Raw genomic sequence first — 24,585 nt, forward strand, 5'->3', positions numbered from 1 at the left:
TCTCGGTTTCTGAGCATGTTTTCTTCAGCTCTTGTGTTCTCCTAGGGAGGTTTTGTTCGCTTTCCTCTTTTTTATTCTTCTGTATCAGTTTTGCTGGACCTCCATCCGGGTTGATTAAAAAATGGACCAACTTCAATCGGGTCCTATTTTTTTGGTGTCTTAAAGAGTTAGGACGCCTCTGGGAGCTGACCCGTCCGGCTGTTTATCTCACCACTTTGTCTTTTATTGGTGAAAAAGCCTGCTTTATACTTGATTTCCTCCTTCTTATTCCTTTAGTGTGAAGTCAAGGGTCACTCTGTTGGGCTTTTATGGATTAGCTGCCAACTTTGGTAAGGGTAGCTGAACTGTGTGGCGTCCTCCTCCTTCCCAAGCTGTTTGGTAACCAAAAAAAGACAAAGTGGTGAGATAAACAGCCGGACGGGTCAGCTCCCAGAGGCGTCCTTCTAACTCTTTAAGACACCAAAAAAATAGGACCGGATTGAAGTTGGTCCATTTTTAATCAACCCGGGAGGAGGTCCAGCAAAACCGATACAGAATAATAAAAAAGAGGAAAGCAAACAAAACCTCCCTAGGAGAACACAAGAGCTGAAGAAAACCTGCTCAGAAACCGAGAAGATACTGCCAGGAAGGAAAAATATATACCTGGATATGATTTATATGAACAAGTCCTGAAGAAGGTGCAAGAGTATTTGAGGCACCAAAACGCTGCGTCGACAGTTTGTTCCTTATGTTGAATAAATAAGATGTACATGTAGACTTGTGTATTTATGCCCACTGGCATTTTTTATAAAAAATTGGAGTTTTTATTTGAGCTGGCCAACAGCAAAGACGAATGTGCATAAAATTGAAATTGTTTTGTAATAATGTGTCATTATTATTTTTAAATTATTTTTAAATAAATGTATGAAACTTTTAATCTTTGTGTTTGCAATATTTTCACGCTAATTTTTGGTCTGATACATATTAAGGTGTAAATTTGATAACCCACGCAACAATCTAGTCCCCCCCCCCATTGATTCAAATGCCCTCTTGGGCATTTAGCACTACCTTTCCAAAATGAAACATTGTTCCCTAATTGAAGTAGCCACAACTGTAGGTAATTCAGTCATAATTTCTGTATTGCATACCTAATTAAAATCTTAGCAATGTGTGTACAGAAACATGAGTATAAGTCATATGTATTACGCACAAGTGCTTAAAAACTGGCTTAAAAATATACAACTAGCTTCCCCTCATTAAAACATTACCGCAACAGATAATTAAAGGAGAGATTACAAGTTCATGAGCAAGGACAAAGTAAAAGGGCAAATATGCTATGGCTGTACAAACTGTGACTATAGTGCATATTGTCTTGAATAATGGATGAAAACTGTTAGGGAAAAATAAGACACAAATAATACCCGGTTTTCAATGTTTACGCAAGTATGTAAAAAGTAGATAAAGTTTGTAAAGTAGGGCTTCGTGTACATGGGACCAGAAGAGTATTAAAGGCCAATTATTCAAGGTTGTGCAGATTGGTGGATCTTCGAGCTAATGATTTTGGCGTTACTCCAGCTTAACAGTATTTTTAAGTAACATTTGTAGCAGGCTGCTATACTTGTCAAATCTTGTCAAGTCGCTTGGCTTCATTATGTTGAAAACCAAGTTTTTGGTGTCTTTGCAAGTTTGTTTCCCATGTTTGAGATACAAAGGTTTAAGAAAGGTGTGACGGGCGTTCAGGAGCATGGGGCAATAGCATTAAAAAGGTGGTTTAATGTTTCTTTTTGATATCCACAAAGTCTGCACTTAGCTATCATGGAGAGGGAGAGCAAATTTGGATTAATCTCTTTGATCTGTAGGGACATCAACCTTGCAGTCATGATATGTTTTAAGCATGTCTTTCCAATCGAGCTCCGAAGGTATGGCTGTAGTCTCACATATGGCTAGTCTTGAGTGTCATATGAAGTGGCCACTACGGCAAATACTGGAGTGCTCTTTACTTTTAATTTGACCAAATCAGCTATCCTTGACTGTGTCTTTAACTGTTGATTGAGGATTTTTTTAAAGAGCGGAGTGTGATAACAGTTTGTTATTTAGAACTGGCAGATTTTTCTGGAGTATATGTGCTGATTTATTGAAGTAGACCCACCAGGCGTTTGACTTTAGGCTGAAGATCTGTTTGAGAATCGATTTCATGGTATTCTGGGGAGCTTTTATGGTCCTATAATAATATTTTAAAAATTATCCCATGTTGGACGACATTTGCGCCTCGAGGATTAGTTCTAAGCTGATCATGTAACTTCTTGTGTAGAGTGGGAGTCTCAAAATTCTCATGTGTTCTTGAGTTGAAATTTATCGAGTGTGTTGGTGAGTTGTAAATACTCTGCACTCAGATGTAGTGCTGTTTGTTTGAGACATAATGTAATATTTTCAGGATTGAACATCTACAGCAAGGTATAAACAGACTTAACCTAGTCCGATTATGAATAAATTGTGAATCCTCTCCATAATTGACGTCATAAATTATACTAATGCTCCTGGAGTTTTTTTCCAAATTTATGATTCAGTAGAACATTCAGCAGTGTACTACAACATAAGTACTGGATTTATTATGAGTTTATTTTAAGATGGCATAAAGTCAGGACCAAATTCCCCTGATGATAAAGCTTCAACCATCAAGACACCATTGCAGCAAACATAGTTAGCAAGTGTTTTAATGAAATGACCCAGTTACAAAGAAAAGGCAGCTAAACATGTTGGCTCTTTCAGTAAATGGGTGCAATAGTTTTAAGTCTGGCAAAAGATTTGTGATTCGAATTGAAATTGTTCATTCTTTTAATAATACTCTCACACATTGTGTAGTAAGACCTATGCTTATATGCAATGCAAATTTAGGACCAGTGTGAATATGTTTCACAGTTTTCAGGCAGTTCAAGAACAATCTGTCAACAAGGAAGGGTGAATGCGGGTTCAGCTATAGGGACAATATTTCTGGCTACTCTACTAATCGTAGTTTCATGAACCGATGACAGCTGAGAAAAGACCTGTGCTGTGCCATGATGTGACTTTTCATTTCTACAATTGTGTTTAGTACTATCTATCAGGTTCGGTCTCAACTGCGCCTGCATCGTGCAAAAGACGCTGTATAAACTACGTTGCCCATGATCCTTTGCGGCGCACCAGGAAGTTACTTTAGGGTACAGAACTTACTTCCTGGTGCATGTTATTCTGGTTCCTGTTCTTCCCCGGGCGTGAGAGCGGCTGCTCTGCACGTCGATTCCTGAAGTCCAAGTGAGGTTGGGACTACCGCCGATATCTTCCCCCGAGGTAGGACTGTTTCCTCGAACACTCGTTGTCTAGTGCTGGTCCCTATTCTGCAGTCCCTGGATTTCTCCGGTTGCTGCAGGAACTTTGCTTCCACGGTAACCGCCTGCAAGTTGCAGCGGGAGTCAGTGGATCTAGTGACTACTTTGCCGTCTCTGAGGAAAGAGTCAGCTTGACTGGTTTAAACAGCTTTATTTGTTCCGTTTGGAGTTCTTGGCAATTGGTGCATTTCTTCTTTTGAGATACCATTGGAGTAATGTTATTGTATTTGGGCAAAAGCGGAGCGCTGTGGTAGGGTTACTATGCGTTGCCGTGTTTTGCTGCTTTTCTCGCCTTTGGATTACAATTAACTACCGCGGAGCGCAGTGGTGAAAGGAACTACGCACTGCCGTGTTTTCGTGAGACTGTTGTAAATTGGATAAAGGGAGCAGAGCGCTGTAGTGGTCGCAACTACGCGTTATTGTAGCTTCCCTTTTGGTTAGAGTCCTATTCAGAGTCTGATAAGAAGTAACATTATCTGGACAGAGAGGAGCGGAGTGTTGTGGTTCTTGCCTCCTACACACTACCGTGTCCTGATCTTGCAAGTCGGATTATTTGGCTGTGTTCTTTTTGAGTTCTTTACTTTAATTTCTTTAGACTCCCTCATTATTCTCTTCACTCCATGCTGCTCAGTGGTAGGTTATTATCTAGGAAAGGCTACATAAGTACACTGCTCAAATGTCCCATATAAATGTCCGTGACTGTATAGATACATATGCTTCTCATTTATATTCCCTTAGGAAATACAAAGGCAGTATTGGAGAGTGAAGATTGTTACGCCATTGAATGGTCTGGTTCTTTTTACTTAAGCAGGTATACCTAGCTCCTATTAGTGAGAATTTATGAGTGTAGCTTGTATGCGAATCAGTGGTATTAAAGTGTCCTTTTGTCATTTCAGATTTCCCTTCCCTGCTGACCCCTTCCTTTCCCTTCCCGTTTTTTTCTTTTTTTTCTTATATTTTCCCTCACCTAATGGCTCGAACACCTTGTATGTACTATCAGGGTGTTGGTGACATTTGGAGGTGGAACCATTGATTCAACAACTGGATCCTGTGGAGGAAATCTGACACTATCTTTGACTGAAATCTTATTTGGGGATAGTCTTCTCAATCTTTGGTGAATATACATGACACTTGAGCAATAGATTTCTCTTTAATTGTACTATTCCTGATCAAGGGTAGTTGAATAATTGATTCTAGTGTAAAGGCTTTTTTATTATACCACTAAAGTGGAAAATACCTACCAGTCAATTTCCGTCCCTATTCGATCCTATTCAATCATTAAAGACACATTTAAACAATACAGTAAATAAATAAAAACACACAATGGCATAACATTGTTGTTTAAAGGAACAACATATTAGAATTCCTTTAGAGATTAAAGAAGAAGATGTCAGTGATATTAAAACAACAATTATGTCGTAAAAATATATAAAAATTCAAGATAAGAAGCATTTTATATCGATTCTGAGGCGAGGCATAGTTGGGTTCTTCAAAAAAAAATGTTTTTTTAAATAATTCAGCTCATAAGTAAATTAGAGAATACTGTTACACAATACAGCAGGTTATATAGTGCCTTGCAAGTTATTCCTTTTAAGTGCCAAAGTCCAGCTCAAGAATTTAGCCATAGCGATAACTATGACTTCAGTGGTATCTGTTTCAGGATACGCAGAGCCATATGGCAAGAGCTTGTTCCGATCATTTTACAGACCGGTTTAAGTCACTTCTGTCGAGGCCCTATTATGCAGGGCACACAAAGAGGACGTGTGCTATAGTCTCATCCTCTGTTACACAAGTATGACATTTTGTGTCTAGGTCTTCCCCCACTTTTTCATAAGGGGTTTTAGTGGCAGAGTGCCCACTCTAAATTGATGAAATAGTTTTCTGTCTACGGGGCGCTTGATAATATCCCAATAGGCCTCCAGCCTGTATTCACTTTTAACATCCAGGAAGAGGCCAGTAAGGAATATGCCAGAGACAAAGGACAGAGACCTTTGATTAACCATGTCCCTATATAAGGCTTTAAAATCTTGTTTAGATGGGAAAGAGTTCCCTTGAGGGTCCTCCCACAAATGAATGAGGCCCATGTCTGATAGCATAGCCTTAATCTTTCGTAGCCACATAATTTTGTTAGATTTGTCAGCTTCTCTAATAAACTTAGCAGCTTTTACAACTCTGGAGTTGTCCAAAGTCGACGCCAACAAGCCAGTGGTCTAAAACCCACAGCTTCCTCGAAAGAAATGCACCCTAAATCTAAAAGTAGGGGCCTAAGATGAGTAGATGGAGGAAGGTCGGTCAGTGACCTCAGGAACTTATTTTGAGCTAGGACTAATGGAGCAAAATGTTCAAAGCCCCATAGTTCCGCCCCGTAAATTGTTGACACTCTAACCTTTCCTTGGTATATGGCAAGGGCTGGTCCCACTGGTTTGGTCTGTGATAACCGGAATTCGTTTAAAAGAGCCCCTGCTAGTTCGTTGTGCCTTAAGACTAATAGGTCTAACTGAGGCTTCCAGTTCATACGTTTGCCCATAGTTACACCTAGATATGTGAAGGAGTCAGTTTGTTCCAAGGACGTATTCTACATTTCTACTCTGGCCTTCACTGTTTTATACATATGCAAGACCATATACTTCGTCTTTTCAACATTGACCACTAGACCATGGTCACTACAAAAAAGAGTAAATCGGTCAAGGGCCCGCTGCAGACCAGATTGCGCCTTTGACAACATTAAAGTGTCGGCTGCAAACATTAATAGCGGAACTCTAGCTCCAGCAAGAGTAGGGGCGTCCGTTGGATAATCAGTATAATAAGAGATAACATTGTTTATGAACAAAGAGAAAAGGGTAGGGGCCAAAACACACCCCTGCCGTACTCCCTTGCTCACCGGAAAAAACACTCCAAAAACTGCACATTGTCACTCCACTGGGAGCTTTATGCTATCTGCACATGCAACAGATTCCCTACAGATTATTTTCATCCCCCTTGTATGAGACACCTGTGGGATGTTTGTTTTTTGATATTTCTCCAGAAAATACAAGTTGAAGACGGTGGGGCTGAGAGAGGAGCACTGGGGGACACCACTCACGATGTCTTTGGGTGCGGAGACGAACGGTGAAAAGTGGATGCTTTTAGTTTGTCTTGAGAGGATGGAGGCGATCTAGTCAAGAGCCTTGACCTGGATGCCTATGTGGTGTTGTCTGGTGATGAAGGTGTAGTGAGAGACCATGTAGCAGGTTGCTGAGAGGTTGAGGATGATGAGGACGGCAGAGCTGTCTTGGTCGATGAGTCGTCGATGTCGTCCATTGCTGCAAGTAGGGCAGTCTCTTTACTGTGGTTAGGTCGGATCCCTAACTGGGAGGGGTTGAGCAAGTTGTTCTCTCCAAGGAAGATGGAATACAGCACTGTGCCTATGCTGATGTGATGTACTCTGGTTATGTGAAAAAAGATATCATTTGGGCCTCAAGATTCCTACAACGGTGAGAAAAAATACACATTTCCCATTTTCACTTTATTCTCATCATTTGTAATTCTTTGAAGCTACTTTCAGACATATCCTTACTGGCAGGCTTTTCGACTCACATTTAGTGTTAAAGTGTGCCTTTACTAAATCTCTCCTGAACAAATGGTAGAGTCAACCTTCCAAATTGGGTGAAAAAATATCATGCTGTTGGGAATTAGCAAACACAATGAGAGGATAAGCGTTGCTTTTGGTCTCTCAATATTTTATTTCATACTGACGAACAGTTAGGGTTCAATCAACATTCTTTTTGTCTCTCTTCGTCTTTTTCTTGAGGTCAGAATGGAAGTCCTCTGGCGTCATCACTTTCTCAATGCCTCAGAGGAAAGAGAGAATTGGGTCAGTGGAATACCATAGTCTTTGGGACCATATAAGAGCTCAAACATTACACAGAAAGGCTAAGGGAGAAATTGGAACTCAACCCAAATGCAACCCTTCCATGGCTACAACTTGTGCGCAGTTGGTTTTAGAAACTAGGCCTAGGAAGTTCTTGGGATGATCCTCAATCATTAACACACAACTCAAAAAGAGTTTTGAAAAATATCTACTGGTTGTACAGCCAAGATAGTATACATCTTAGTTCAAAAGTAGAAAGGATGACCACAAAGTTTTTAATCATAAAACCAGGCCCTTGTTGGAGGTTTTTATTGATGAAATAAATCCCCAACTAGCAAAGTCTCTATACATGAAGTTTCACTTGTGTGTTCTGCTGACCAACTTAAATACATCTAAGTTGCTGACACAGACATCATGAAGGCCATCTGCACCCTATGCATACAAAATGCTGTCGAAAATGACCCCCACATATTATTTTTCTGCCCAGATTACATCATTCCATCGGAAAAAGTGGATCAAACCAATTTGTATTAACATTGGAATTAGGTTGCATCTAGAAGCATTGTGTATTTTAAAGACAGACACATCCCATAACATTGTTTTTAACCTAAGTAAATATCTATTTGCTGTTAACCTCATACGTAAGAGAAATTGACTGACATTTTAAAATATTATTGATAATTACTAATGTTGATTTTAGTATTGTATATTCAATTTGCAATCCATGAAAGTACATTTTATGTATCTGCATTTTATTTATAAGTGATTGATGCACTTGCAATCAGAGACGGCCGGTGTAAGGCGTTACACCGGGAAGTGACGTGGGGCGGGGGAGGGACAGGGTGGGGGTTGTAAAATACAGGAAACGGACGATTACAGGTAAGTAACGTAAAAAATAAAGAAAACGTATTTCGTTGCGCGCGCTGCAATGCCAAATGCAATCGTCCGCTTCCCATATTTTACATCCCCCCACCCTGCCCCTCCCCCGCCCCACGTCACCCCCCAGTGTGACGCCCTACACGGGCCATCGCTGCTTGCACTTTATCATCATTTGTGAATGTTCATGCACATTATTGGCCTTAAAACAAGCAGGAATTTGGTTTATTGTGCTCGGAGGAAATGCCCCCTAGGCAGGGAAGAAGATGATCAATGCATTTGCCCTTTATTAGTCTTATGTCTGTTTTAACATTATTATTATTGTTAACTAAGTGTGCCTTATGGTGCCATCCTAAATTCTATTACCCATAATTAAAACTGATTTTATCAAATTTTATGTAGATGTCACGCAATAACATTGTATACAATATGTGTGGGTTTGGGCTATTACACTGCATTTTATAAACTGTTTTGATTTGTGCCCGATATACATGTATTGCATAAAGCTGTATCTTTTATGGTTTTACAAATTGAAGAAAGATTGGCTATTGACTATTAACCCTAGTCTTTCAGCTATGTTTTAAGGAGGTTTTTTTTGGGAGGGGACTGTTGACACCTTATCAATTCCCTTCACCAACGGCCACATGCATCAATGTTGCCGTTTGCGAATCCTGCGAAAATTAAGTAATCGCAAATAAGGATTCGCAAACGGCAATGCATGAATAATTTGCTTTTTTTTTTAGCGATTTGGTAATTTTTCTTAATTGCAATTCTCTAATTGAGAATCGCAATTAAGGAATTTCTACACATTCATTCCTATGGGCCTAGAGGCCCATAGGAATGAATGGGAGGGCATTCTCAATTTGCAATTCATCATTGTGAATTCGCAAATTGAGAATGCAATTTCAAGGGTGCAGGGGTGTCCAAAAGACACCCTGTTGCACCCCTGAAATTTGCTTTTGGATACATCTTACACACACACATGCCCCAAGGGCACATGTGTGTGTAACATGTAACAAAGAAAAATGCATTTAAAAGCATTTTTCTAGATTTTCGCAAATTACCATGAAGGTCTACTTCATGGTAATTTGCATTTCTAATTTCAAAATTCGCAATTTAAAAAAGTATGATGAATTGCATTTAAGGAATCTCAAATTGAGATTCCTTAAATGCATTTGCAATTTAAGAAATCGCAATTGTGCACTTTCTTAAATTGCGAATTTCTAAAAAGGATTGGTGCATCCCAAATCAGGAAATTGCATTCGCAAACGGCCGAAAAATGCGATTCGCACCGTTTGCGAATGCAATTTACCTTGATGCCTGTGGCCGGATGTGCCCACACTAGGGAAATTGCTTCAATCCCTCTGTGCTCCATTTCCCCCACCCAACTGCAATGCCTCAGAGATCAGATCATTGAGGCCCAGGTAGACGAACTGAGCAGTTCTACCTTTACGCGTAGCAGTGGCACATGCTAGAGATCTCGATCTATTCATCATTTTACTAGATTATAAACCCATACCGTCGGTACAATCGTATCCTTGGTTCATAATACATACGGCACGGGCTGGAGTTGTTGCACCGCCTGCGCACCTGGTATTCAACCTGAGATCTACTCGTACCATTAACAGGCTGAGTCAACAGGCACTTCATCGTCCCAAAAAACATCTGCCATTTCTCGCGCTGTGCATATTCATGGTTGCCAGCCTTTTCCCCTTACAATAGGCACCCGGCTGGGTCCATTGTGAGTATCATTTCTTGCTTTTATCACTTTAACTGTATTTCACTTTCGTCATGTGGCTGGCCAACCCCCTTGACAGATGTCCCTACACCCATAGGTCCTGAAGAGACCCTACATCGCACACAGGGTCGAAACAACGTCAACAGCTATTTAAAGAGAACCATGTGATCAGTTCTGATTATTACGTCCACTAGCTGTGATCATTGTACAGTTGTCGCCTTTAAAATTGTGGAAACCAAGTTTTACATGTCATGAATTTATCACTCTTGTTTTTAGGTTCCATTTACACTCGGGACACAAAGCACTATTTTCCTTTCCTTTCTGTACATATTTGTATATTCTTTGAATGATATAAAATATTATCTATAAATACAACAGAGGGTTCATGTTTCCTTCTGACATCATCATAACCCTTTTATTATTGCAATTGTGCATGTTATTACCAATATAGAATAGTTTATTTTTCCGCAGGAACCGCTGTTTCTGTTACAATCAGAGATCGGAGGATTCCGCCTCTTTCTTAGCCCCGCCAAGCGTTGCCGTACCCGCAATAGCCACGCTCCTCCTGGAATGTGGATGGAGTCAGCGTGGATTGGCGGGTTCTCAGGATAATCTCTTCGGGATGAGGTGTACTTCTCCTTCGGATCGACTTGGCTGCTGGACACTTGCGGCTCCGTGGATTCCACGTCAGCAGTCTCAAGATAGCGTCTCTGCAGTATCCAACGACGTTCTGGAATCGAGAGCGAGCTCCTCTTTCCTGGGACATCCTTTGTATTGGTTTCCTCAATGTAACACGGTGTAATGTAAGGCGTGAGAAGTAATGATGGTGGAGATATAATGACTTGCTTTTAACTAATCAAGCGTGAAGTTTAGCAAAAGAAGACTACTGTTGTGAAGGAGGAGGACCATCAATATTTTGCTTGTATTTGACAGTGCTGACAGTCAAAGGGTTCAATTTGAAGTGGAACCTCCTTAGGGGTCTTCCATTAAGGAATCACCCATCCCCGCATAGGGAAGTTGCGCATAGTTCTTCGTTAATTTTCGCTTTGGACTACCAATTTACGCCCCTGACGAAGGGACAAATTGTCCTGAAATGTATTTGGCATTGTTTTCTTTGGATTTTATTCTTTTTGTTTCCTTGTACAAATGTACAAATTAAATGTGTAAATAACTAGGATTATCAATTCTTGAATGACATAGTCTGGAAGTGTTAGACTGATATAAGTAACTGTTGTGTTATGTTTATTAAACGAAATGCGAATGCAGGGAAAATGATTTATTTATTTTAATAATTCAAAGTAAATAACGGATGTACAGTTTGTATTTATCCCCCAGGCACGTGTGAGTCCAGGTCGCACTCTGGGGACCTGGAACATAGTTGTTTAGCTACAGATGCCAGGCAGACATTTGTCACAAGTAGCACGCAATACAGTTTGAAATATCAAATAGGTTAGTGAATGTATATCACAAAAGGAGTGCACAGTCTAAGCTCTCACTTTGCAATGAAAGTTAAGCCTCCCTTTTCACCTCTTCATGATCCATGACAGGCTATCCGAATAAGACAAACAACTCATTATTGCCTGGTACCCAGGATTTCAAACCCTTTCCAAAACTCAGATTTAGAGTCCAAATCAGAGCCTCATAACATCAAACCTTATTGATTACCTTTCTAAGATTTAAATAGCACACAATTAGGATAATGCAGCATTACCATCCAGGCTTAATATAATAAAGGTAGCTTTAGCAAACTCCAAATGATCGAGCCACCAACAAATCAATAAATGAAACCTGGCCATGTCAGTAAATTATTGTGCATGCCAGCTTCCCAGGTGTAGATGTCATGAATGGTGAAGGGAGTGTCCCGAAGGCTAGGGTGTCAGCATGCATTATATTACTGTTCTGTCATTATTCATTAGAAACAAAAACAACTTAGCTCATTATCATGTATATGCTTGAGCAGTGAACATTCAACTAATATATAAATACATTAATGTTTTAGGTGGACAAATAATATTTTGCTTTTCCGGAAAGGGCATGTTCTTTCCTTTGATATCTTGTGCAGATGATGCAAGGGAAGGAAATCATTTGTGGTCTTAGAACAATTATTATTTTACCAGGTAGAAGAGTCCATTTTAAGTCTTTTGATAGTACAATTTCTTTGTAGAATATTTCTTTTCTCAGCACAGCAGCACAAGAAGCATGGGTTGAACAATTCTCTAAAGTCATTTTTCACCATTGGCTAGTGAAGACAACAGTTACCAGTGTAATACCCTGGGAAGAATGTTGGGAAGAATACAAAAATACATTAGAAACTTAAACAATAACACATAAACTGTATATATGGAGAAACAAAATGAACCATGAAGGACAGTGCCCATTTTGACACGGTCAGTCCCCCTTTTCACCTGGTCAATGATGTGAGTTCGTCTGAAAGTGCACTTGGTTCCTTCTAACCATGTCACCAGTAGAAGAGCTCTCTCTCAAAACTGTACAATTGTTCCCTCAATTGGAAAAAATCTTAAGTACCCTCTGTAAGTCCCTGGTAAATATTAACCCTGGTACCTAAGGCATGGGGTAATAAAGAGCTTAATATAAGAAATGTAGCTTTAGCAAACTCCAAATGATCGAGCCACCAACAAATCAATAAATGAAACCTGGCCATGTCAGTAAATTATTGTGCATGCCAGCTTCCCAGGTGTAGATGTCATGAATGGTGAAGGGAGTGTCCCGAAGGCTAGGGTGTCAGCATTCATAATATTACTGTTCTGTCATTATTCATTAGAAACAAAAACAACTTCGTTCATTATCATGTATATGCTTGAGCAGTGAACATTCAACTAATATATAAATATATTAATGTTTTATGTGGAAAAATAATATTTTGCTTTTCCGGAAAGGGCATGTTCTTTCCTTTGATATCTTGTGCAGATGATGCAAGGGAAGGAAATCATTTGTGGTCTTAGAACAATTATTATTTTACCAGGTAGAAGAGTCCATTTTAAGTCTTTTGATAGTACAATTTCTTTGTAGAATGTTTCTTTTCTCAGCACAGCAGCACAAGAAGCATGGGTTGAACAATTCTCTAAAGTCATTTTTCACCATTGGCTAGTGAAGACAACAGTTACTAGTGTAATACCCTGGGAAGAATGTTGGGAAGAATACAAAAATACATTAGAAACTTAAAAAATATCACATAAACTGTATATATGGAGAAACAAAATGAACCATGAAGGAAAGTGCCCATTTTGACACGGTCAGTCCCCCTGGTCAATGATGTGAGTTCGACTGAAAGTGCACTTGGTTCCTTCTACATGATGGCTTCACTGAAAATAGGAATATTTGGTATCAAACACCTTGTATTGGTAAACCCACGCCGATGCCAATGTTGGATTTACCAATACATGCACTCAGAGGGCACCTAAGAGGTGCCCCCTTTAAACCTAGCAAACACAAGGAGATGATGGCGGAGCACTGAAACTTTTCAGACACTCACCCCCAGTCACAGATCTAGGTTGAATCCATCATTATCCCTTAGCTCACTTAGCCACCTCAGTTCAGACCCAGCTATATGCAAATCAGGCTTGACCCTGATCCTCAGGGGAACAGTCCTGAACCGGAACCGGAACAAGCATCATTGGACCGTTTTCGTGGTAACACCCTTCATCAGCCAGGCTAGCTTGAATCCAGTGGCAAAGTGAGCAAGGGACCCTCATCTGGGCATACCATGCTAACTTAGGACAAGCAAGAGCCTGTTCCCGGAAGAGGGTGTAACACTTCCTCCCACAGGATGACCTGCTAATTAACCTTACTTGGGCAGCAAGCCTGAAATGTCTGCCACCATTGAAATGCAAATCTGGCTCCCCCTCACTAGAGAGGAAGACAACCCCTTTGTCCAGGACCCCATCAGCACCTGGACAGGCAGGAAAGATAGCTAGTCTGGTAGGCATCCCACCTCCAGGCAAGCACCACCCCTAAGGTGGGCTACTGTGAGGTGGACATGCTTTTTCATATGTAGCCATCTTTGTTATAGTATACCTAGGAATTCTGGGACAGGCTTATGCCCATTTTCTAAAGGAAGTGGTCACATAGGGGGTGAAGTGAGCCCAAGAGTCAATAGCACATAGGCTTCTACCCTACACTTCCTTAACACCCCTAAATTATGAATTTAGGGGAGTCCCTGGCATCAGAGAAACAGATCATGATGCCCTAAGAAATATTGCAGCGCAATGAGATGAAACGCGAAGCAGGTATTGCACGCCGTCAAAATTTACATGGTGAAAGGAAAGGTTTAAAACAAGGATTTAAATAGAGACTACGAGGTGTGCATCTCCACCCAATGAACTTCATTAGCATGACTTTTTCGTCTCAAAAACGAGATTGCACCCAGGATTATATTAAGAGCAATGGAATATCGAACAAGGAAATGATTAAAACAAACGGATGGTAAAAGTCACAGTAGCTGGGTTTCCTTCCAAGTTTGATTATCAGGCAACAAGGAGCCCTTTACAAACATAGTCATGCAGACTCAGCAAAACCATAAACTAGTTGGTGAAAAATGGACTCAGTGGACAATAAATGATGTTAATAGGAATGAGCACAATAAATGCGAGCATTCATTTAAAAATGCATATGGAGAGGATTAGAACGTATTGTATTCTGGGAGGTGTAGTGGCACTGGGTTTAAAGTAATTGGAAAAATGCAGTTCAACAAGTCCGTTGTTAATGTCCGCTTAAAACCTTGGGGAACACAGGTGCTGATAATTATTTGATGATGCTGAATATGGGCGGGAAGACACATAAGAGCGCTCTTCCATTTATAGACTTAACTTCGCACAGAAACGGATGGCAAGCGTTTTTTTCCGTCAGGAAATGAAAGGATGGAACATTTTACTTTAAAAGATTGGGGGGAAATGACAGACCACGGTGAGCATTACGCTGTTTACATGTCCACTTGTATCCAAAGTAAAAGCTTGCAGTTTCATTTAGCAGATAGTAAAACAGGATTGATTAGTGGATGAAACGTTGGATTTTATTTACACGATTAAGGAGAGGAAGTAAATGGGGGATGCACTATGTTGGTGACTTCTAAACTCGGGTTTATTTATTGTGCACATGGTTCGGAGAATATGACGAACTCGAGATTGAGACTTTTTAACTGATGAGTTTTGTTGTTGTTTTTAATGTAAAGAAAATGTTGTATAGAATTAATGCAAAGGGCTAAAACTTTTATTTGCATTTACAGACGCCTCTGAAGAAGGGAAAGTACTTCCCGAAATGCATTAGGCTTTTATATTAAATGTCGTGGTATGAGAAACCCACTTTTGACTCCTGTGCTTTTGTGAAATATCAGAGTCAAGACGAAGATTGAGTAAAATGAATTAAACATAAGTCAAGAGTGGATTAAACTAAACGTTAAAAAGAAGAATAAATGAGAGTAAAGAATGAATTTGATTCATTGGATTCAAACCAAGTCAGGGCTGTGCAGCCTGGTGGAATCGGCAAAAGGGTTCCTTCGTGGATTTGTAAATATTGCAGCGCAATGAGACGAAGCGCAAAGCAGGTATTGCACGCCGTCAAAATTTACATGGTGAAAGTAAAGGTTTAAAAAAAGGATTTAAATAGAGACTACGAGGTGTGCATCTCCACCCAATGAACTTCACTAAGAAGAGAGAGGACACCGAAGAGCCAAGAAGAGAGAAGAAGCAGCTGACCTGCTACCCACACCATCAGCCTGTCTTCATCCCTCATCGAAAACTGCACCAAAGGAGACTACCTTTAGCTGCTAACTCCTGGGAAGACTGCCTATCTTCAAAAATGACTCAAGAACTCCCATGAACAGCGAACCAATTTGGAAGAGCCTCCAAAAGAGAAGACTTTAAGTCCTCCGGAACCCCGAAAACCTTACACCTGAAGTCATCACTGCACCCATCACTTCTGGCACAAGTTGAAGTGGGACACCTGTGTCAACAAAGTCCACCAGCCCTCCAGAGCTCAAATCCATCGTGATTTCACCCCTACTGGACTAATTGATTTCACCTGCAGCCTCTGCACGCAGGCCCCCTCAACCGCAACTGCTCTGGTGATAAAAAAACAGATGCCTAAGAACACCCCTGTACCAGTCACCCACGGGCCTTGGAGAAGAGGACCAAAGGTGTCCCTGAGCATCATAAGTCTTGAACCCCCTTGCTGGTTCGGCCCAATTGGCCTCCTCGCAAGAGTTTGCAGCCTCTTTCTGCAGTGATTGATCTAAATTGAAATACATTGGGCTCCTGATGCTGTTTTGCCCCCGGCACCCGCCCACCCCCATGTCGCTGGTGGTATACTGCTAGTACTGCCTTGGACCTTGTCTACCACTCACCTTAACATTTTGGTATTGTAAGTAAGTCGATATACTATTCCTGTGTGTAGAACTTGTTCTTCCTCCCATAGGATAGCAACGGAAAATGACTGCTGTAGGTTAAACTGGGAAAAGATCTCTGAGGATGACGGAACTTTGAATCGGATCAAGTCAACACTTGTAGATTCTCTTACTTCCCTCTCACAATTTGACCCTAACGAGGACACTCTTCCTGCCCTTACAACAGATCACGAGGCCCTGTTTACTAAGTTTAGATCCTTTTTTATAAAACCGAAAAAAAGAACCAATATGTACCCTATCCACAAGTTAGCTAAGGGGGTATGACGGGGCTTGTCTAAGCAATAAGTGCAGGTTCAATGCAGGAAGTAAGGAAATTGAGGTATGATTATAAGGCAGCCCAACAACGGGCCAAGAAGGCCTTCAACAAAAATAGATGGAGGGACTTGTTGTACGCAAGAAATGGGAAAACTTGGTGTCGATTCTGGAAACTAATCAAGTGGGGTAGTGATAATCCTGGTCCGGCACCCGTCAACAATGTCCCCCCTGAGGTTTGGGTTGCACACTATCAGACCCAATTTTCATCCCCTGTAAATAGCCCTGGGCAGTATCAATGTGCATCCCCGGAGTCAATCCTAACATTTACCCTAGTGGACATTGAGCGAGCTCTTGATGGGGTAACTGCAGGTAGGGCCCTGGGCCCGGATTGTGTCCCGGCCGATATATTCAAATCTGACTGGGACAATTGGATCAAATATATGTATTTTTGCGAATGGTTTGGCCAGAGGTGCCCCTATTCCGGAATCGTGGCATGGGGCTGAAATTATCCCCATTTACAAAAAGGGGGATCGTGCCAGCCAGACCAATTATTGGCCCATAAGCCTTATAGACACGGTGCAAAAGTTGGTGGCCAGATTAGTGCTATGCAGGGTTAATATATGAATTGATGACAATGAAATCCTATCCAGCTACCAAGCAGGGTTTCGCTCTCATGTTATCACTATCGACCAAGTTTTCAGATTAATGTTGATATATTGGAATACAGTAAAATTAGCTGGGGGGACCCTGTATGCAGTATTTATAGATCTTAAATCTGTATTTGATCTAGTGCCCCACAACACGCTGTGGAACAGTCTTAAGAAACTAGGGATGCCCACTGTGATCTTATTTTTCATCATAAAATTACATGAATCTACCAATGCCCAAGTCCGATGGGGTCAACAGGGTGAGCTAACAGAACGTTTTCCTGTGAACAAGGGAGTTCGGCAGGGGTGTGTTCTCGCCCCTGCCCTTTTCTCGTTGTTCATAAATAATGTTATCTCATATTACATTGATTATCCTATGTACGCTCCTATTCTTGCTGGATTGAGGATTCCTCTTTTAATGTTTGCAGACAATACTTTCATTTTGTCTAAAACTCAAGTTGGCCTGCAAAGAGCTCTCTACCGATTTAGTCTTTTTTGTAATGACCATGATCTTGTAGTCAATGTTGACAAGACACAGTTCATGGTCTTACACAAACATAAAAATGTGTGAGCCAGAATAGAAATTATTAATTCGTCCCTGGAACAAACTGACTCCATTACATATTTCGGTGTTACTATGGGCAAAAGGATGAACTGGAAGCCACAGATGGATCTGTTAGTCATGAGGCACAACCAACTAGCAGGGGCCCTCTTAAAAGAACACTGGCTTTGTCAAACCAAACCTGTTGCTCCGGCTCTAACTATTTACCAAGGGTAGGTTAGAGCTTCAATAATTTATGATGCTGAACTTTGGGGCTTCGTGAATCTAGTTCCATTAGTCCAAGCACAGAACAAGTTTCTGGGGGGATTGACCGGCCGTCCTCAATCGACACCACTTAGACCGCTACTTGCAGATCTGGTTTGTATTTTTTTGAGGAAGCTGCAGGTTTTAGACCTCTTGCTTATTGGCGAAGACTTTGGACCACTCCGGAGTTAGCTCCCTATGCGCGAGCAATTAAGCATATTAGAGAAGCGAACAAATCATATGGTTACAAAAGATTAAAGCTACTCTATCGGCTATGGGCCTCGTCCATTTGTGGGAGGACCCGGAAGGGAATCTCTTCCCTTCAAAAACAGATTTTAAAGCCTTATTGGGATAGCATTACGAGCCCTGGTGACAGGAAACTCTACCACCAATTTAGAGTGGGCTCTCTCCCCCTAAAATCTTTCACTAAAAAATGGGGGATCGATCAAGATTCAACATGTCATTTCTGCCCATGTGAGGAAGAGACCTGACCGCATGTTCTGTTTGTATGCCCTGCATACAAGGGCCCTCGTCATAAATGTCTCAAGCCGGTCTGTACTATGATAGGAACAAGATCTTCTCAAACGGCTATGCGTATCTTAAAAACTGATACTAGTGAAGTCATAGGTATTGCTATGGCTATAATCTGGAGCTGGACGTGGGCCCTTAGAAGGATTAGTTTGCAAGGTTCTACGTAACACGATATTGTTGAGTGTACTGTGCTTTTAGTTTTCCTAATCTATTCTGCTCATAAGAATGAAGCATCTAGCCTAAACTTGTGTAATTATGAACATAACGTTTTTTATTATGATTTTTATCTGGTTTTAGGAGGAAAGGATTCACAATCATTTTATTGTTGATATGTGTTTAGAATTTTGATAGAATCCTATGATGAGGTGCTTAATATCTTTTTACAAAAAAGCCATCATGTATTTTAATTACCTTGTATTGTTATATGTGTCTTTTATGATTATTTATGATCGAATAAAGACACATTTGATTTTATTTTATTAGACATTTTATTGCAAATGTATTATAGCCTAATTAAATATTCTTATTTGTATTTTTTCAGCTTGCTGGGTTAATTGGAGGATAGGGTGTGTCGATTTTTCAAACGTACATCAATTAATATCAATCAATTTATTAATTACATTTTATATTTTTATGTTTACTTATTTGTAAATGTTTCATAATTTTTTTATGATGTACTATATTTTTATTTCAGGCTGTGGGATTTAATGGGCAAATACTTTTGGTTATTTAATGTTAATTTTATAATTTGTTAGTTATTTAATATATTTTAATTGTTATTTATTTGTTTAATATTTATTATTTTGTATTTATATATTACATTTACAGTTTAGGTTGTGAGTTTTAAAGGAGGATTGGATGAGTATATTTTTAATAAAATATGTAATATTTGATTACTTATATCAATTACTAAGTTTTAAATAATGAAGTGCTCCCACATGAGAAACATTGAATGTTGTGCTTACTAACTGAGTCTTATCAGGAGCATCAAGACTTTTGTCCAGAAGGATGATTCCAAACATGCTACACAAATACTTGCCACCTCTCACCCCCACTAGCCCTTCTAACAAGGCTTCTAGCCATACGATTACCTCCTTTCGAGGCAGCTATTCACACAGCAGAAAGACCTACATAAGGGCCATCAAATATGCATATATCCCGCGTTCTAAGACAACTCACATGGCTGTCACTAGAAGGTGCTGCTTTACTTTGAATCCTTCAAGAGACTAGAGAATAACTAGCGGGTGGCTAGCACCAGACCTAGCCTCGGAGGATCATACGTGATGCCCAGTCACTTATATATAAAAGGCTGCTGTAAGGAGGATGATGATGATGATAAGCGGCATGTGAAATACAAGCATGGGATTGGTGAGCCCTCTAACATACAAAGGCGGAAGCACAGTTTTAGTTTGCTTGCTCCCTTCAGCTTCTGGAAATTAACCAATACAAATACTAACTTTAGTTTATTCACACTCCAGTTGCCAGTAGGGTACACATATCAACAGGTTTGTTTGAAGAAGTTCAGTCTGGAGGAGGGCAACCATTCATCACATCAGTTCACAATGATAAATCCACATTATAAACTGATTGATGTGCCTTTCAGTTTTTTTCCCATTCATTCTTAATGTATAAATGCGTTTAATAACTCACTGATATCTGCATTCTAATTAAGCTTGCAGTTTTAACACTGAAAAGGCTTTTCTGTCAGTGGAAGCCAGAGCAAGAAGCGCCATTCAAGTATTTTTTTTGTTTTTGTGCACGGTGTCAAGTGTACAGGAAAAGCCAGTATTGTAAACTTCACATGTTTGGAAATGGGTAGGTAATTCAGAATAATAAGGAAAGATGTCTAAGGTTGATAAACGACTTTTGTTTGATTTGCTGGAATTAGGCAACAATGATTTAGGTGAACAGGCATCTATGAAAATATTGCCCCAGCTCTAATACACAGAAGAATAGCATGGGCTGTCAGCTAATTTTACATTTCTGCACAATATATGAAGTGGCAAATGTACTATTCATTACCAAAATGCAGTACAGCAACTAAATGTGCTGGTCTGCTATATGCAAGGAGGTAAACATAGTGCAGAGTCATATTTACTAAGCAGGGTTGGGTTGGGGCTGGTGGCCAACCCAGGAAAGGGGGCATTGCCATACTTCCCCATAAATACCTCGGATACAGACTACTCACACTTGGTCAGACCTGACAGCAGCTATATGTTTACCAAACTCTGAATACAGCGGGCGGTTGTTATTGTGCACTCTGTGTATGCCCCACAGACATCTAAGCCTAGGTTTCTTTCCCTCATCAGTAGGTGATTGACATCATTTGAATGATTTGGTAAATCCAAAGTCATCATTGGTGAAGACTGGAATGTGTCACTCAACTCTTTCCTGTACAGATCGGGCATGCCAGAAATAAACCATGACAGGTACAGGCACTCTATGTGAAAGTAATTACATATTTTTTGGGACCCAGCTTAAACACTCTATAATGAATTTTGCAATTTTAGGGACAGATTTTTTATCTTCATAATGCAAGAGGATAAAAAGGGGGCAGAGACATATTTATTTAAATTGCCTGCTGCCGTCATCCCCTATGCAGGCGGATTATAAATAAGGCTCTCTGTTTTCCGTTTTTACGGATTTTTACAGATAAATACAGACCGAAAACAATGTGTTTTCGGTTTGTGCTTATTTTTAAAAGTAGATAAATACAGAAAATAGTGTTTTTTTAAGTGACTCTTTGTGCTGTCTAGCATGAATTATAGGCCAGCAGCTGAGCTGATGGACAGCATGGGAAATTAAAAAACAGGATAAAATGTCTTTAAATAACGGCACATGTCAACATAGATTTATGGTATAATGCTAGTATTTACCAGTGGATGTATTGTTATGTAATATGTGGCATCTTAAATAGATAAAACATAGCAGAAATCAATGTATGAGTGCGCGTCTATCAGTTAAATAAATATGGAAATGTACAGTTTTACAACTTCATTTATACGTAAAACACAAAATAAATATGGATAAATACAGATAAAATGGTAAAAAAATAAATACGGATAAATACAGACAGAAATGTAAAAAAAAAATACCATAAAACCCGGAGCCCTAATTATAAAGGATGTCTCATGCCATACACAACCTCTGCACCATGTTGCAGAGGTGGTGGCGACCTGTCCAGCATGAGCTTTATACTGCAGTCATATTCTTCTGGTACAAAATCCAACGCCTGAACAAATTCTAAAACATTCTACACATTGCATGTGTGTTATGTGGTCCAAGATGCATGCCACAGGTGGAATGTTTAACATTTTTAAAAAACATTTCTACTGGCTAGAGCCTAATTCGAGGACGCATTCGTTTTTGGCACAAAGCCGATTATGACAGTTTTTGTGGATCAGACTCTGTGTCATAAACTATGCGTGCTTGCTCAGTTCTTAGAGCAAATGCATTTATTGCGCCAATGGCTAAAAAGCAGGACTCATTTCTCGCAGCTTGACAGAAGCTAAAGTCGTTCTTAATCTTCTGGTCTGACTCACCCACAACAGAGAAGGTAGGTGTCTCAGCCGCAGTGTGACGAGGGGAGTCACATGGTTTAACAAGAAATAATCTTCACATAAGGACGTGACAGTATGATTGCCCAAACAAGGTCCATAGATGCCTTACAGCTGGGACTGTTGAGACAAGTGCAATTGCCTGAACAAGGTCCTTGGGATGCCATATGGCAGGGATACTTGAAGGCAGACAAAAGGGTAAGAAAAGGTCCGCACCAGGTAGACACAGCACTTGCAGCCCAGGCATGGTCATGGGGCCACGAACGCCAGATATTCGGTAGCAAGTTGAAGCCTCGAAGCAGCGATCCGCTGTACCAAGTAAGTGACAGAAATAGAGCTGTCACAACAGCTAGAGAGTGATTTAAGACAACCTTAAAGAGACATCATGATTGGGAAGATGATGCATGGTTGGATTAGGCAAGTTATGTCTATTAATATGCAATAAGTTATAGGATGTACACTGTATAACCTGTTATGAAAATGCCTTATGTTGTAGTCAAGGATAAGCTAAAAATGAGCATGAGTATGACCAATGCCATCATGACAAGTGTATACCAACCTATGATGTGAATAAACGCCGCTGTTCTAACAACACAAAAAGCTCTTGGTGTACATAATTGATGGGGAAGAAGGAACGGAGAGAGGGCCTGTGAGTTGTTTTCATAGCTGGGGGGGGGGGGGGGGGGGTTAAAATGTCTTGCTGCTGACGGCGGAGGATTGAATGCACGTTGTTGAGCCCAACATTAACTTTGTCGATGCTGGGCCCCTATGGGTACCAGTACTCTACTTACCCGAGGAGAAGTTCTCAAGTGGAAAAAAATGTGATTGTGTCTGTACACAATACCGGAAAGTACTGGCACATTTAAAGCACTGGTTCCACTCAAGTTGCACCCAAGCATAGCCCCATTAACAAAGTAGCGCAAAGCAGCAGAAAGCGCTATTTACTCTGAGAAAAGGAACCTGTGCTTTTTGTTTTAATATTTTAATAAAATACATTTCGCTTTGATAAATAAATAACCTCACAAAATTTCGTGTCACTTTCAGTGACTATGCACCGGCGCTATTTATTTATAAATCTGAGCCTTAATACAAGCATACGACCACCGTTAATCCAGGTGTTTCTAACAATTATACGGCAGGTGCAATGGCACTGTTTTTTTATTTTGTTTATTAATACGATACTCGGAGATATTTGCTTTCATTAGGGCCAATGGCCCCTTTGCTATGCACTGGATAAACGTTAAGCATTTAATAAACCATATTTTTCAAATCTACTGTACAAAACGCCATGCTTCAGAGAGACAATGATCGCTAAAATGAAAAGTCGTTGAGAGGGTTATTTTCATTGGTCTGTATTTGTCAGTGAGATTTTCAGATGAAATTAAATGAATGTACGCTAATTATTCACTATTTTGAGAATTATGGTGAAACGCTAAATTACAGGCAGTTCACACCCCTTACGGCGTAAGATTTACGCTAATCTCGTTTTCAGAATACCACGTATGTTTACATAGTTTGCATCTATTAAATTATTTGCTGCTTAACGCACTCCAATAATATTTATATACCAGTATGTGGGGTTTGGGAAACCTTGAACAGTGAAATCGGATATCAAGCTCTGGCAATCAAAGTAGCTGTTGTAAAGATTCGGCCTTCACTTTCCTTGACCTCATCAGCCGGGTCAGAACCAGCTGTGCTGCTGAATACCAATGCATCAATCCCTAATGGACTTTTTCTGACATTGAAAATACATTTATCCGGGCATTATACTGCGTAATTCAACCCTATGCTGCATTATTATAAATTCTTAATAGGAAATTGATTCCGATTAAAATGTGTTCAATTATCCAAATGCAATTCGCTGCCTCTTTGCGTGACAGCGACTATTAACTCGTTGCCGTGGTTCCATAAAGAAAAGAGGCCAAACCCGACTGCAACAACTGCCAAAAACCGGTTTAATATCTCCTACTACGCGGCTGGAAAAGCTATTCTCTCGCCCATCTTAGTTTAATTACGACGTCTAATGAAACAAAAGATGCATAAAGGTAGGTCCAGTCAGTCTTTTTCTTTCAAACATACAAAAAACATTTCATGGGGAAAAAAACCGAAAGCTTCATTAATTTGCGTTAGGCAGTCCTCTCAGACTGCATACGTTTGGTTACATGCAGCACATTTTTCATTTACTAAACTCTCTCTTGGCGAAGGTGTATTGGTAAAAGCCACACTTTGCACGGCAACAAGCATTGACAAAGTTTTAGCTTTTGCTAGTACATATATACTGAGATAGGATCCACTCGTGGTGTAGTAAGAGACCTTCCGACCATATACAAGCAATAAGAAAATTGGCCCATCTACCCCTGGTGAGGTACTAAAAGTCTGCTATAACTTGGGGGCAGTAGGGGTACTCTAGTCCCACTGCACCTGCTACACTGACACAAACACACATAAAAAATGCACAATGATAACGAAGACCACAGGCCTACAGGCTCTCCTCTTAACAAAGTAGAACCGACATAAATGTGCTGATGCACACAATTTAACAAGCATGCAAGCCTCAAAGCACT

Source organism: Lissotriton helveticus, chromosome 12 (genome assembly GCF_964261635.1).
Source record: "Lissotriton helveticus chromosome 12, aLisHel1.1, whole genome shotgun sequence".
NCBI classification, from domain to species: Eukaryota; Metazoa; Chordata; class Amphibia; order Caudata; family Salamandridae; genus Lissotriton; species Lissotriton helveticus.